Here is a 14,566-nt window from a genome sequence, read left to right as displayed (position 1 = left end):
TATACATACACACACACACACACTCTACATGCGCGCCTCTAACAGCAATGGTCAATTGCGCAAATTATGGCAAAATCCAAATCTGAATTTACGCATGTTAGTAAAAGTCTAAGACATCATTATTTATAATAACACTGATATCATTACTGCACGTTCAGCTTACTCTAAACCCCAACCTCGTGCCATTCCTCTCTCTCTCTCTCTCTCTCTCTCTCTCTCTCTCTTTCCCCTGGAAATTCGAGCATTCCAGACCATCGCCGAAAATAGACACCTTCGCCTCATTGCGATGGGCGTGGTTTTCGCCAGTGGACCCCTTGCACCCCTGCACCACCCTCACCCTCTCTCTCTCTCTCTCTCTCTCTCTCTCTCTCTCTCTCTCTCTCTTCTCTCTCTCTTCCCCTTTCACACCACGCCCGTAATTCATAGCACCCAACATAAAGGCGCATGATTCTTCAGAACCTCCGTCTCCCCTGGACGGTCGTGGTTCCACGGACCTTGAATGGGTCATTCATGAGAGTGGATGAATGGATGTGAGTGGAGCTTTCCTACTAGATGGGTGAAGGACTTGGACGATGGATGAATGGAGCTGGAACATTGCCAGTGGATGATTGTGGGTCATTCATGAGAATGGATGAATGGATGTGAGTGGTGTTTTCATAATGGGTGAATGATTTTGGGTGATTAAAGAACGAAATTAGGACATTCTCAGTGGATGATTATGGGTAACTCCTGAGTAGGGATGAATGGATGCTAGTGGAGATTTCTCTGTGGATGGGTGAAGGACTTGGGTGTCTGATGGATGAGATCCAAACGTTTCTCAGTAGACTGAGACTCATTCATGACTGTGGATGAATTGTTGTGAATGGAGCTTCCCTGCTAGATGAATGAATCGCTTAGACAACTGATGGATGAGAATGACGGATGAAAACTGATGAATGAATGGATTGGAATGGAGCTTTCATGCTAGATGAATGAATGGATTGGAATGGAGCTTTCGTACTAGATGAATGAATGGATTGAAATGGAGATTCCATGCTAGATGTATGAATGGATTGGAAAAGGAGCTTTCGTGCTAGATGAATGAATGGATTGGAATGGAGCTTTCATGCTAGATGAATGAATGGATTGGAATGGAGCTTCCATGCTAGATGTATGAATGGATTGGAAAAGGAGCTTTCGTGCTAGATGAATGAATGGATTGGAATGGAGCTTCCATGCTACATGAATGAATGGATTGGAATGGAGCTTTCATGCTAGATGAACGAATGGATTGGAATGGAGCTTTCGTGCTAGATGAATGAATGGATTGGAATGGAGCTTCCATGCTAGATGAATGAATGGATTGGAATGGAACTTTCGTGCTAGATGAATGAATGGATCGGAATGGAGCTTTCGTGCTAGATGAATGAATGGACTGGAATGGAGCTTTCGTGCTAGATGAATGAATGGACTGGAATGGAGCTTTCATGCTAAATGAATGAATGGATTGGAATGGAGGTTTCATGCTAGATGAATGAATGGATTGGAATGGAGCTTTCGTGCTAGATGAATGAAATGGATTGGAATGGAGCTTTCATGCTGGAAGAATGAATGGACTGGAATGGAGCTTTCATGCTAGATGAATGAACGGACTGGAATGGAGCTTTCATGCTGGAAGAATGAGTGGACTGGAATGGAGCTTTCATGCTGGAAGAATGAATGGACTGGAATGGAGCTTTCATGCTAGATGAATGAATGGATTGGAATGGAGCTTTCGTGCTAGATGAATGAAATGGATTGGAATGGAGCTTTCATGCTGGAAGAATGAATGGACTGGAATGGAGCTTTCATGCTAGATGAATGAATGGATTGAAATGTAGCTTTCATACTGGAAGAATGAATGGACTGGAATGGAGCTTTCATGCTGGAAGAATGAATGGATTGGAATGGAGCTTTCATGCTAGATGAATGAACGGACCGGAATGGAGCTTTCATGCTAGATGAATGAACGGACTGGAATGGAGCTTCTGTGCTAGAAGAATGAATGGACTGAAATGGAGCTTTCATGCTAGATGAATGAATGGATTGGAATGGAGCTTTCGTGCTAGATGAATGTATGAATTGTAATGGAGCTTTCATGCTAGATGAATGAACGGGCTGGAATGGAGCTTTCGTGCTAGATGAGTGAATGGATTAGAATGGAGCTTTCATGCTGGATGAATGAATAGATTGGAATGGAGCTTTCATGCTAGATGGATGAATGGATTAGAATGGAGCTTTCGTGCTAAATGAATGAATGGATTAGAATGAAGCTTTCATGCTAGATAAATGACTGGAATGGAATGGAGCTTTCGTGCTAGATGAATAAATGGACTGGAATTGAGCTTTCATGCTAGATAAATGAATGGACTGGAATGGAGCTTTCATGCTAGATGAATGAACGGACTGGAATGGAGCTTTCATGTTAGATGAATAAATGGACTGGAACGGAGCTTTCATGCTACATGAATGAATGGACTGGAATGGAGCTTTCATGCTAGATGAATGAATGGATTGGAATGGAGCTTTCATGCTAGATGAATGAATGAATTGGAATAGAGCTTTCATGCTAGATGAATGAATGAACTGGAATGGAGGTTTCATGCTAGATGAATGAATGGATTGGGATGGAGCTTTCGTGCTGGATGAATGAATGGATTGGAATGGAACTTTCATGCTACATGACTGAATGGATTGGAATGGAGCTTTTATGCTCGATGAATGAATGGATTGGAATGGAGGTTTCATGCTAGATGAATGAATGAATTGGAATAGAGCTTTCATGCTAGATGAATGATTGGACTGGAATGGGGCGTTCATGCTAGATGAATGAATCGATTGGAATGGAGCTTTCGTGCTAGATGAATGAATGACCTGAATGAATAAAAGATGAGACTGGGACACTCTTAGTGGTATGTCTGGATGAGGAAACAGTTCCTGTGGATGAGAGGAATAACTGTTACCTTTTGAAAGGAAAGATGGAGATTTGCGACGACGACGGAGAATCTCGTGTGAGAAAGTTGACTCACTAAAGTGACGACTGATTTGGCTTAAAAGAGAGTCCGAAACTAGGGCGAGTTACATTTCCATAATTGTTTGATATTTTACGTTCGGGGCAAAATGGAAAGTCTCAAAAAGGGAAATTAAATGCAGGTGCAAAGTTACGTGATGGGAAAAGTTGTGAAAGGAGTTTAGATTTACTGATGTCAGCACATGATTACTGTTGGGTAATGGCAGTGATGAGAAGCCTCAAAGGCTATTAAAGGAAGTTTAAAAATGTCTGTATGAGGAGAACGTTAATTCTGAATGAGAGAAAAATCACGGTAATGAAGTAAAAGGAAGTCAGGAAGACATGAAGTATTGGTGATAAAAGCATAATGAGTCACTGAATAACTAAATCAAGGAAAATAGCGGGCAATTGGTGTGTCAATGAAAGCAAAGATCGGAATGCAAGATATGACTGTTGAGCCAATACTCCTTTATAGGAGTGAAGTATGGATATTAGAATGTGAATTAAGGGGTAAAGATTAGGTTTGATGAAATGAAATGTATGTATATCTGTAGTAAAATAAGGACTGATAATTAAACCAGAAATTGGCTGTTTCTTAGTTTTTCACGGACATACACTCAAACACATTGTGTGTGTGTGTATATATATATATATATATATATATATATATATATATATATATATATATATATATATATATATACATATACAGTATATGAGTATATATATACATATATAAATGTATATTTATGGATGTATGTGCGAATATAATAAGAAGGCTGCGTGAATACGTGTACATGAGCGCATTCATACAAAGGCCGGTGTGACGGCATAGATCTCCACGTATGAGACACTGATGGCCAAAAATCTAAATACGACCACAAGGCGACATTTAGAGAGAGAGAGAGAGAGAGAGAGAGAGAGAGAAATAATAGAGTAAGGCGAACAACGTCATCATTGTCATTGAAATTTCTGATGTGATCGACCTTGGCCGACACTTATCTACTGAATGGGCGAGAAGAAGATGGTATTCACTTGGTAACAAACAAGCCTTTTAAGCATTCAGTTAGCGATGAATACCTCTATGAGGCAAATGGAGTTTATCATTGACGTGCCGTAAGATATAAATTCAGAAGTAAGGCCTTTATCATCGAATCGTTTATTTCTGCTTTTTGTCATATTAGATAAAAAAAAATCTTCCCAAGGGCATTTTGTGACGTAGAATTCTTCTCAAGGCATTTTCTGACGTAGAATTCTTTCCAAGACATTTTGTGACGTAGAATTCTTTCCAAGGAATTTCTGACGTAGAATTCTTCTCAAGGCATTTGCTGACGCAGAATTCTTCCCAATGCATTTTGTGACGTAGAATTCTTCCCAAGACATTTTGTGACGTAGAATTCTTTCCAAAGAATTTCTGAGGTAGAATTCTTCCCAAGGCATTTTGTGACGTAGAATTTTTCTCATGGCATTTTCTGACGTAGAATTCTTCCCAGTGCATTTTGTGAGGTAGAATTCTTCCCAATACATTTTGTGACGTACAATTCTTTCCAGGGAATTCCTGACGTAAAATTCTTCCCAAGGCATTTTGTGACGTAGAATTCTTCCCAGTGCATTTTGTGACGTAGAATTCTTCCCAATACATTTTGTGACGTACAATTCTTTCCAGGGAGTTTCTGACGTAAAATTCTTCCCAAGGCATTTTGTCACGTAGAATTCTTCTCAATGCATTTTGTGACGTAGAATTCTTCTTAAGGCATTTTCTAACGTAGAATTCTTCCCAATACATTTTGTGACGTAGAATTCTTCTTAAGTCATTTTGTGAAGTAGAATTCTTCCCAAGGCATTTTGTGACGTAGAATTCTTCATAATGCATTTTGTGACGTAGAATTCTTCCCAAGGCATTTTCTGAAGTAGAATTCTCCCCAAGGCATTTTCTGAGGTAGAATTCTTCTCAAGGCATTTTCTGGGGTAGAATTCTTCCCAAGGCATTTTGTGACGTAGAATTCTTCCCACTAATATTTTACCCTAAATGTGGAGATGCAAAATTCTTAGAAATATTTATCTTTTCAGAAATATTTTTTCCTAGAGATTTTAGAGATTGAACAGGCGTACAAAGGAAGGAGTTAAAGGATCCACGAGTCTCCTCCTTAACCATTTCTCCAAGTGATTTTGGAATGAAGAATTCTTCTTATAGAATATATCCAGGATATTTCGAGATCTAGGAAACCTCTCAAAGAAAAAATAGAGGATAGAGTTTAGAAATGAGGTAGGCAAGTTTCTAGATATATTTAGAGCCACGCATTATTCTAGAGCTGGCTGAATAGAGCCTCACCAACCGTTTCCATTTCTCTGTCATTATGACGCTTGTCTTCAAGTAGCACCCACATATTCTCTTTGGGTTGCTCGATTTGGCAACTGCTTCTTTTTTATTTAACTTATTTAGCTTTTCCCTTCTTCTTTCTCGTATCTCGCACGAAATTGCCTCTCCCTTCGACCTCTGTATAACTATATGATTAGCAAAGCTATAACCATCTGGGATGTCATTAAACTTTCGTTGTTAGCGACAATTTACATTTAAAAAACAGATTTTATGATCTGGATTTTAAACTTAAAATCTGTGGACTGAATTTTCTTATTTTTAATCTACTTGTTTTCTCGGCCTCACTGTGACTCTTTGGCGCTCTTTCCAAACTGTTAAGGTATCTTGCAAGCTTCTAAACAAATGGGTTTCAGAGCTTATGCACCGGTGATATCTGCATTCCTTGGTGGTCAATCAATCTAGCACTGATTCAATTTCCATGACGTTTCTAAAAAAATCAAGAAAGATCAGTAATTGGTCACAGGCATGACAACTCTTCTCTTTTGAAAAGAAATGAGGATTTTCGGTTTTGGTTGGAAAAATATAAATTCTAGAATAAAACAGACTCCTTTCTATCAGAGTAATTAATACTAAGATGTTCTTCAAGATCCCCTTCCATTTAAATCTGGAATCCGCCACCTGCAATTAAACCAAAACATGAGCCATTCAAGGAAGAACCAAAGGCTATATATTACTGATGAGATTATTCAAAAACCAACTTAGAAACAAATGATTCAGAGAGACCCTTTGGACATTGATAATAATTCATAGGTGAACTCTGATTAGTGTGAAGTAAGTTAATGTTTTGACTTCCCTTTTACCATAGGAGCAGCAAGCTAGACATTACTGAATCCCCCAAAATTGATATTCCTTACGTATGGCTAGCATAAAAATTCCCCATTCATCAATAAATTTCATATGTATTATGTATATGTATATATATACTGTATATATATATATATATATATATATATATATATATATATATATATATATATATATTATAATCTTTGTCCCATTGATATAATGTATCCCCAAAGAATGACATTTCCTTCTTATGGCTAACATAAAATTTCCCCATTCATTAATGTTATTAATATATTCAGACACACACATATAAACATGTATATGTGTGTGTGTATGTGTGTGCATGTGTGTGGGTGTGTGAGTGTGTGTATAAAATCTTTGTTGCAATGATATAATGTAGACGAATGCATCCTGGGAAATCAAGAGTCTACATACATTCGCTTTTGCTCCGAGGGACAAAAAAGAATTTGGCGTTAGTCCAGAAACATATTGAAAAGAGGGGGAAGATAAAAATGAGAGAGAGAGAGAGAGAGAGAGAGAGAGAGAGAGAGAGAGAGAGAGAGAGAGAGAGAGAGAGAGAGAGAGAGAGAGAGAGAGATTAGTGAATGTGAATCGCGAGAGAAAGACAACTACGGCTTCGTATATACATTTTCTTTCCATATTTTTGAACAATTTGTTTTTACAAATGTTAATTGGAGGATAACGATAGTTACAAATAATAATAATAATAATAATATTATTATTATTATTATTATTATTATTATTATTATTATTATTATTATTATTATTATCAATGTAACTTATAATTATTATTCTTCATATTTTTCCAAAGATAATTATGGTTTGGGAAAAATTATTAATATTATTATTATTATTATTATTATTATTATTATTATTATTATTATTATTATTATTATTAGAATGAATCAGTAGCTGCCTCGTGCAAAGAGAACATAGTCACATCTCTCTCTCTCTCTCTCTCTCTCTCTCTCTCTCTCTCTCTCTCTCTCTCTCTCTCTGTCGTAGCTACACTTTCTCCGTTGCAAAAAAAGCACACACAAAAAATATTTGGCGGATGACCAAGTAAGAAGTGGGTGGATCAGACGATGCATTCTAGGTCACGACAACTAAACCCTGTGACCTTGACAGGGAAAAGGTGATCCCGTTTTCTTTGATGGGATTAGATGGGTGACTCAAGGATAATTGACCAAAGTATTGGGTTTGGGACATAGGTGCATTCAATAATAATCATGATAGCAGTAGTCTTGTTCATATTTATCATTAGTATCTAATAGCAGTCCTCCATATTATTAGGGTCAATGCAGCAATTAATTAGAGAGAAGAGTATTATCTTTTTATTATACTTAGTTTTGCAATAAAAGAGGGAAAATATATAGTTATTGATTGTGTCTATCACACACCACACACTGTATATATATATATATATATATATATATATATATATATATATATATATATATATATATATATATATATATATATATATATATATATATATATATATATATATATTTATATAACATATATATACACATGCCTATAACTAAGCAGCATCAATGAGAAATAAAATAGAATGATAATTTTTTAGATTTATATGGTAACTGTAGGTAACCAACAATTACAGAGGCATAACACTAAATTTTGCTGTTTCTGAGAAGTTGTATGGAAAGGCTTTAATTTTATAGGTAGGACAGACGACAGGAGTATTCCCTGGGGAAGAACAATGTGGGTTTAGAGAAGAAACAGTTTCTAGATCAAATCTTTTCTTTGAAATTGTCGGCTGTTTCATATAGATAGGCTTCAGTGATTAGAGATGACAGAGAAATGACGTGAGATGTACAGTAAGTTTAAGTTTAAGAAATAGAAATATAGGTTGTGAATCAAATGCGGAGTGGCTGATGGGTTGTTGGTAATAGTGAAGTGAAAGTGCAGAGAATGGTGAAAAGCTGAAAAATTTCTTGTAAAAAGGGAAAATTGATGGTGGATTTGAGTATAAGTAAGGATATGGGTTAAGTAGATACCAGGAATAATGGTATATAATAAATGATGAACAATGATAGAAATTATTGAATAATTTAAGTTGCTCAACTCATACAGAAATTTGGCAATCACTGTAATGGGCTGTGGTAGGACGAGAGTTGCAAGAAGGCAGGATGAAAGTAGAGGAAGTGAAATGCATAACAGATAAAGCAAGGCAAGCAGTATGAGCTCTGCAAAAAATCTGACAGGGAAAACGCGGTATCTCTAGAAATAACATTTGGCTTGTTAAGGTAACTCATTAGTGGAAGTAAAGTGTAGAATCTTCATGAGAAGAAAAAGAAGGAGAAATAGAGATATACGAGCAAGTTGTGACAAAAGGATCAGTACTGGTGAAAAGATAGATGAAAGTTTCGAGGTGGTTTGATCGCGTGAGGAAACTAGAAGACTGAGCGTTAGAAAAAAACTCAGAAAATTTGTGAAGGAGGATTGGGAGACATGACATAGTTTTTGGAAAGGAAAAAACAATGAGTATCCGGAAAAGTGGGAGTGTAAATGGCCTATTGATGTATTTGGCACGGTTTGTTCAAAGGGCCGATTAGCTGCTACTTAGCCCTTGATGTAGGTATAAGATGGAGCCAGTGCTGTTGAGGTTTGAACCACTCTAGGCTCAGTGAGTGTAAACACACACATACACACAAACACACACGCACACACACACACATATATATATATATATGTGTGTGTGTGTGTATGTGTGTGTGTTGTGTATTTGTGTGTATTCATGTGTATGTGTCTGTGTGCTTCTCGACCAAACATTTCAATGTAATGTAACCCATATATGCAAAATATTACTAAATCACCAGTACCCTCCACGCTGTATCTATTCTGTAATTATGTATACCATTTAAAAAGACTTTGTAAGACATACGATATTATATTTAGGATCTAGAGCTCAAGTAAAGACACTGTTTCTCTAGAACTATGGGATTGTTAAGAGAAAAGCCACGGTAATAGATCGTGTTTCATCATCCGTGGATATATATATATATAGAAGCCGTCGGCCATTACTCAAGTAGACAATTTACATAGTATAATATAGAAACGTCTATCATATTACATAGTTGAGGACCTATTCTTAAGGTTCAGTTGATGTGACATGAATAAAGCTCATAGATTAATTAAGAAGAGTTTTACTGTGTTAAAAGGTGGGGGGGGGAAATAATATACATTCTAAATACTTCTTTAAAGCATTCCTGTATTCCAAATATAAGATTGCTAAATATTTCTTGAAGACATTCTTATATTCTAACTGTGAGAATGCTAAATATTTCTTTAAAGCATTCTTGTAATCCAAATGTAAGAATACTATTTCTTTAAAACATTCTTGTATTCCAAGTGTAAGAATGCTAAATACTTCTTTAAAGCATTCCTGTATTCCAAATGTAAGAATGCTAAATATTTCTTTAAAGCATTCTTCTATTCCAAATGCAAGAATACTAAATATTTAGTTAAAGCATTCTTGTTTTCCAAATGTAAGAATGCTAAATATTTCTTTAAAGCATTCTTGTTTTCCAAAAATAAGAATGCTAAATATTTCTTTAAACAATCTTGTATTCTAAATATAAAAATTCTAAATATTTCTCTAAAGCATTCTTATATATTCTAACTGTGAGAATGCTAAATATTTCTTTAAAATTTAAAGCATTCCTGTATGCCAAATGTAAGAATACTAAATATTTCTGTAAACAATCTTGTGTTCCAAATGTAAGAATGCTAAATATTTCTTTCATGCATTCTTGTATTCCAAATGTAAGAATGGTAAATATTCATTTAAAGCATTCTTATATTCCGAATGTAAGCATGCTAAATATTTCTTGAAAGCATTCTTGTATTCCAAATATATTATATGCGTAACAGTTTATGTCATCCATGTCTTATATATATATATATATATATATATATATATATATATATATATATATATATATATATATATATATATATATATATCTGTGTGTGTATACTGTATATGAAGACATGTATAACGCAAACTGTTCAGTTTAGTTGCCAAGCCCACATTGTCTGTGAGTATTCTAGAAATGCATTTACCCGAGCATCGCTATATCTCTTAAAAAGTTTTTGCCATTCAAGATATTGGAGAGAGTTTTTGAAACGCCTTAGTAGGTTTTCAGAACTTCCGAAGTTGGTTTTAGTTCTTCCTTCGATACGAACATAAGAGTACCCCTACCCCAGGTCATCCCCACTCCATCTCCACCCTACCCTGCACCCCTAGAGTCGAGGTTTCTCATGATGACGAATCTGGTTAGCCTGGTTCTTTGATTAAATTCTGTTGCATCTCATTTTCCTTGAGAGACCGGGATAGCCATTGGCTGGCCTAAAAGAGTCTCTGTCTCTACTGGGAGAGAATTTTATGATAGACTTCTCTTCCAAATGGCGGCAAAGAGCTTTTTAAAGATGAATACACTTTATATATTAGTTAATTATAAGTGAATTGACATTATTTCCTTTGCAGTGTATACTGTTACCTCAGGTTTTCCCGTCTTCTTTTGAACTTTCTTATATATATAATAATAATAATAATAATAATAATAATAATAATAATAATAATAATAATAATAATAATAATAATAATAATAATAATAATAATAATAATAATAACAAATATGATAAAGTAAATAAATTAATGGAAAGACTACTTTTATTTGGGATAAGGGTTAGGATTATCAAGAGTTCTCATCAGTATATATATATATATATATATATATATATATATATATATATATATATATATATATATATGTGTGTGTGTGTGTGTGTGTGTGTGTATACATATACATACATACATACATATCTATATATGTATGTGAGTATGTGTGCGTGTACGTATGTGTGTATGTGTCCTTCTATAATGAGAAGAATCATCTTTGACGTTCATTGTATCTCAACAAATCTTTATATTAAATAGAGCGAAAAAAATGTGGGATGCAAAAGAATCCACGTCACCAAAAGACGGAATAAGCTCACATGGTTTTAATTATAACGACTCCACTCGGCGTTTTCTGAAAAAAAAATGTACATTACAGTAAATTCACTTCTGTATTATTTTTCTTTTCTTATCAGAGCTGTAGGTTACCGAGATATTTTTCACCTTTTTTTGAAAAGCTTGACTTTGTAAGGACGCCCACGTGAGTTTCTGGTCTAGATATTATGCTTTTTTTATCGCTCTGACGCCTTATTAGTTTACTTTTAATTTCAGGCACGCTTATAAATGATGTGGTTGTTTGTGTAAACAATCAACTTACAACATCAGTTATTACTACTTTTACTACCATTATTATTATTATTATTATTATTATTATTATTATTATTATTATTATTATTATTATTATTATTATTATTATTACTACTACTACTACTACTACTACTACTACTACTACTATTATTATGATAGAAAGACCACTTAGATGATATTGGCTTATAGATGAAATTGTTATTTATTTAAATAACTAAATTACAACAACAGTTATTACCACTTCTACTACCATCATCATTATTATTATTATTATTATTATTATTATTATTATTATTATTATTATTATTATTATTATGATGATGATGATGATGATAGAAAGACCACTTAGATGATATTGGCTTATATTATTATTATGATAGAAAGATCACTTAGATGATATTGGCTTATAGATGAAATTGTTATTTATTTAAATAACTAAATTACAACAACAGTTATTACCACTTCTACTACCATTATTATTATTATTATTATTATTATTATTATTATTATTATTATTATTATGATAGAAAGACCACTTAGATGATATTGGCTTATATTATTATTATGATAGAAAGATCACTTAGATGATATTGGCTTATAGATGTAATGGTTATTTATTTGAATAACTAAATTACAATAACAATTATTACCACTTCTACTACCATTATTATTATTATTATTATTATTATTATTATTATTATTATTATTATTATTATTATTATTATTATTATTATTATGATAGAAAGACCACTTAGATGATATTGGCTTATATTATTATTATGATAGAAAGATCACTTAGATGATATTGGCTTATAGATGTAATGGTTATTTATTTGAATAACTAAATTGCAACAACAATTATTACCACTTCTACTACCATTATTATTATTATTATTATTATTATTATTATTATTATTATTATTATTATTATTATTATTATTATTATTATGATAGAAAGACCACTTAGATGATATTGGCTTATATTATTATTATGATAGAAAGATCACTTAGATGATATTGGCTTATAGATGTAATGGTTATTTATTTGAATAACTAAATTGCAACAACAATTATTACCACTTCTACTACCATTTTTATTATTATTATTATTATTATTATTATTATTATTATTATTATTATTATTATTATTATTATTATTATTATTATAAAAGATCCCTTAGGTGATAGTTTGTGTTTCTATTAGTTTATTTTTAATTTCAGGGAGGCTTACAGATGAAAAGGTTACTTGTGTAAGTAATCAACTTACAACAACTTTTATTATTGCCTATACTACCATTATTATTATTATTATTATTATTATTATTATTATTATTATTATTATTATTATTATTATTATTATTATTATTATTATTATTATAAAAGGACCCATTCGATGTTACTTTTTCTATGTACAGTTTTTTACAGATGAAAAATTCAAGTAGCACAGCTCTTTCAGACAGATGTACAATTTACCCATATATACCGCCTTTACAGGTGAACAATTTACAGTTTGTATATACAATATGCATATAAAAGAGGAAAATAAGTATAATGATCAATTCGAACGGGAATGTTTGTCAACTATTATTATTATTATTATTATTATTATTATTATTATTATTATTATTATTATTATTATTATTATTATTATTATTATTATTATTATTATTATTATTTGCAGTGACTTCATTGACTATTGTGGGCTGCGGCAACATTAATTTAACCTAAATCAATGGGTTCTAATGCAAATAGGATAAAAAATGTTTTTTCATATATTTCCCGTTCGGTTTCATTTCTAACAGAAGTGAACGGATGCAGAAAATATTTAGAACTCTAGAATTAAAGAGGGTGTTTTGCCTTAATGTAGAAAATTATTATTATTATTATTATTATTATTATTATTATTATTATTATTATTATTATTATTATTATTATTATTATTATTATTATTATTATTACATTGTAAGCAAACAATTTCGCCTGAATATATATAACAATAAAAGCACCCTCTTTAGATATCTGAACCACTGACTAGTGATTCCGTTCTTTTCTAATATTATATAATTCTGTTTATTGTTTATTACTGTCTAATTTTATTCATGTTTCTAGATTACACTACGAACAGTTAAATCGAAACTGGAACTACGAAAATTATTTTTCGAATTTACGCAACAGCCATAGTGTATTGAATTTTGTAGAACAAATGTTTCAGAATAAAAAGTTTAGTCTTTTCTAAAGGAACGTAATTCATGACAAAATCGCATGTAGTGTCATCCCGTGTCTTCACTTTCACCAATCTCACATTCATGATAGTTTATACGATTAAGCGCTTCACATGGATGACGGAGTAGGTTCGAGTTTTTCTAGGAGCTTAGGAATGGCACAAGCCATTGGCATTTAAAATCTCAGGACCAGTTCTAAGAATCTCATGGGAGAGGTAATAGTCACAATATGACCAGAAGATTGCGTTAAAACCTTTTACAGATAAATTTAGCTGGCTGATTTTGCTTCAAAATTCCGTAATTATACACAATTTTATATATATATATATATATATATATATATATATATATATATATATATATATATATATATATATATATATATTATACACATATATAGTGTATATAATTGTGCATGCGTGTGGGTGGATGTCCGTTTGGTATGTCAGGTCCGGAAATAAAGATTTCAATATTCTTGCACTATTCATGAAAAACGAAAGCCAAAAAGAGACTCAAAGTGCGTTGTAAAAACGAAAGGCAATTGAAAGGCTTAATCCGAAGTAATTATGGGAAAAGGTGCATCGTCGGTGGAACTCTCTCGCTCTTCGTGTTCACACATGCGAAATATTACCTATGGTCACCCTTCCAGGTATCGGTAAGACCTAATTCTGCGCTGGTTCACTGACTGAGAGACCATTTGTTCAGAGAACAAGTTACCGTCTTCCAGCAGAACTTACGCATAAGTTGTTTATACGGTCTGAACTAACTAATGGAACCTTAGTGTAGGGTGAAAAACTCTACGGTCATAGCTTGCCACATTTCACTTACTTTTGTAA

Source organism: Macrobrachium rosenbergii, chromosome 54, assembly GCF_040412425.1.
Source record: "Macrobrachium rosenbergii isolate ZJJX-2024 chromosome 54, ASM4041242v1, whole genome shotgun sequence".
NCBI lineage: Eukaryota > Metazoa > Arthropoda > Malacostraca > Decapoda > Palaemonidae > Macrobrachium > Macrobrachium rosenbergii.
This window is presented reverse-complemented; position numbering follows the sequence as displayed.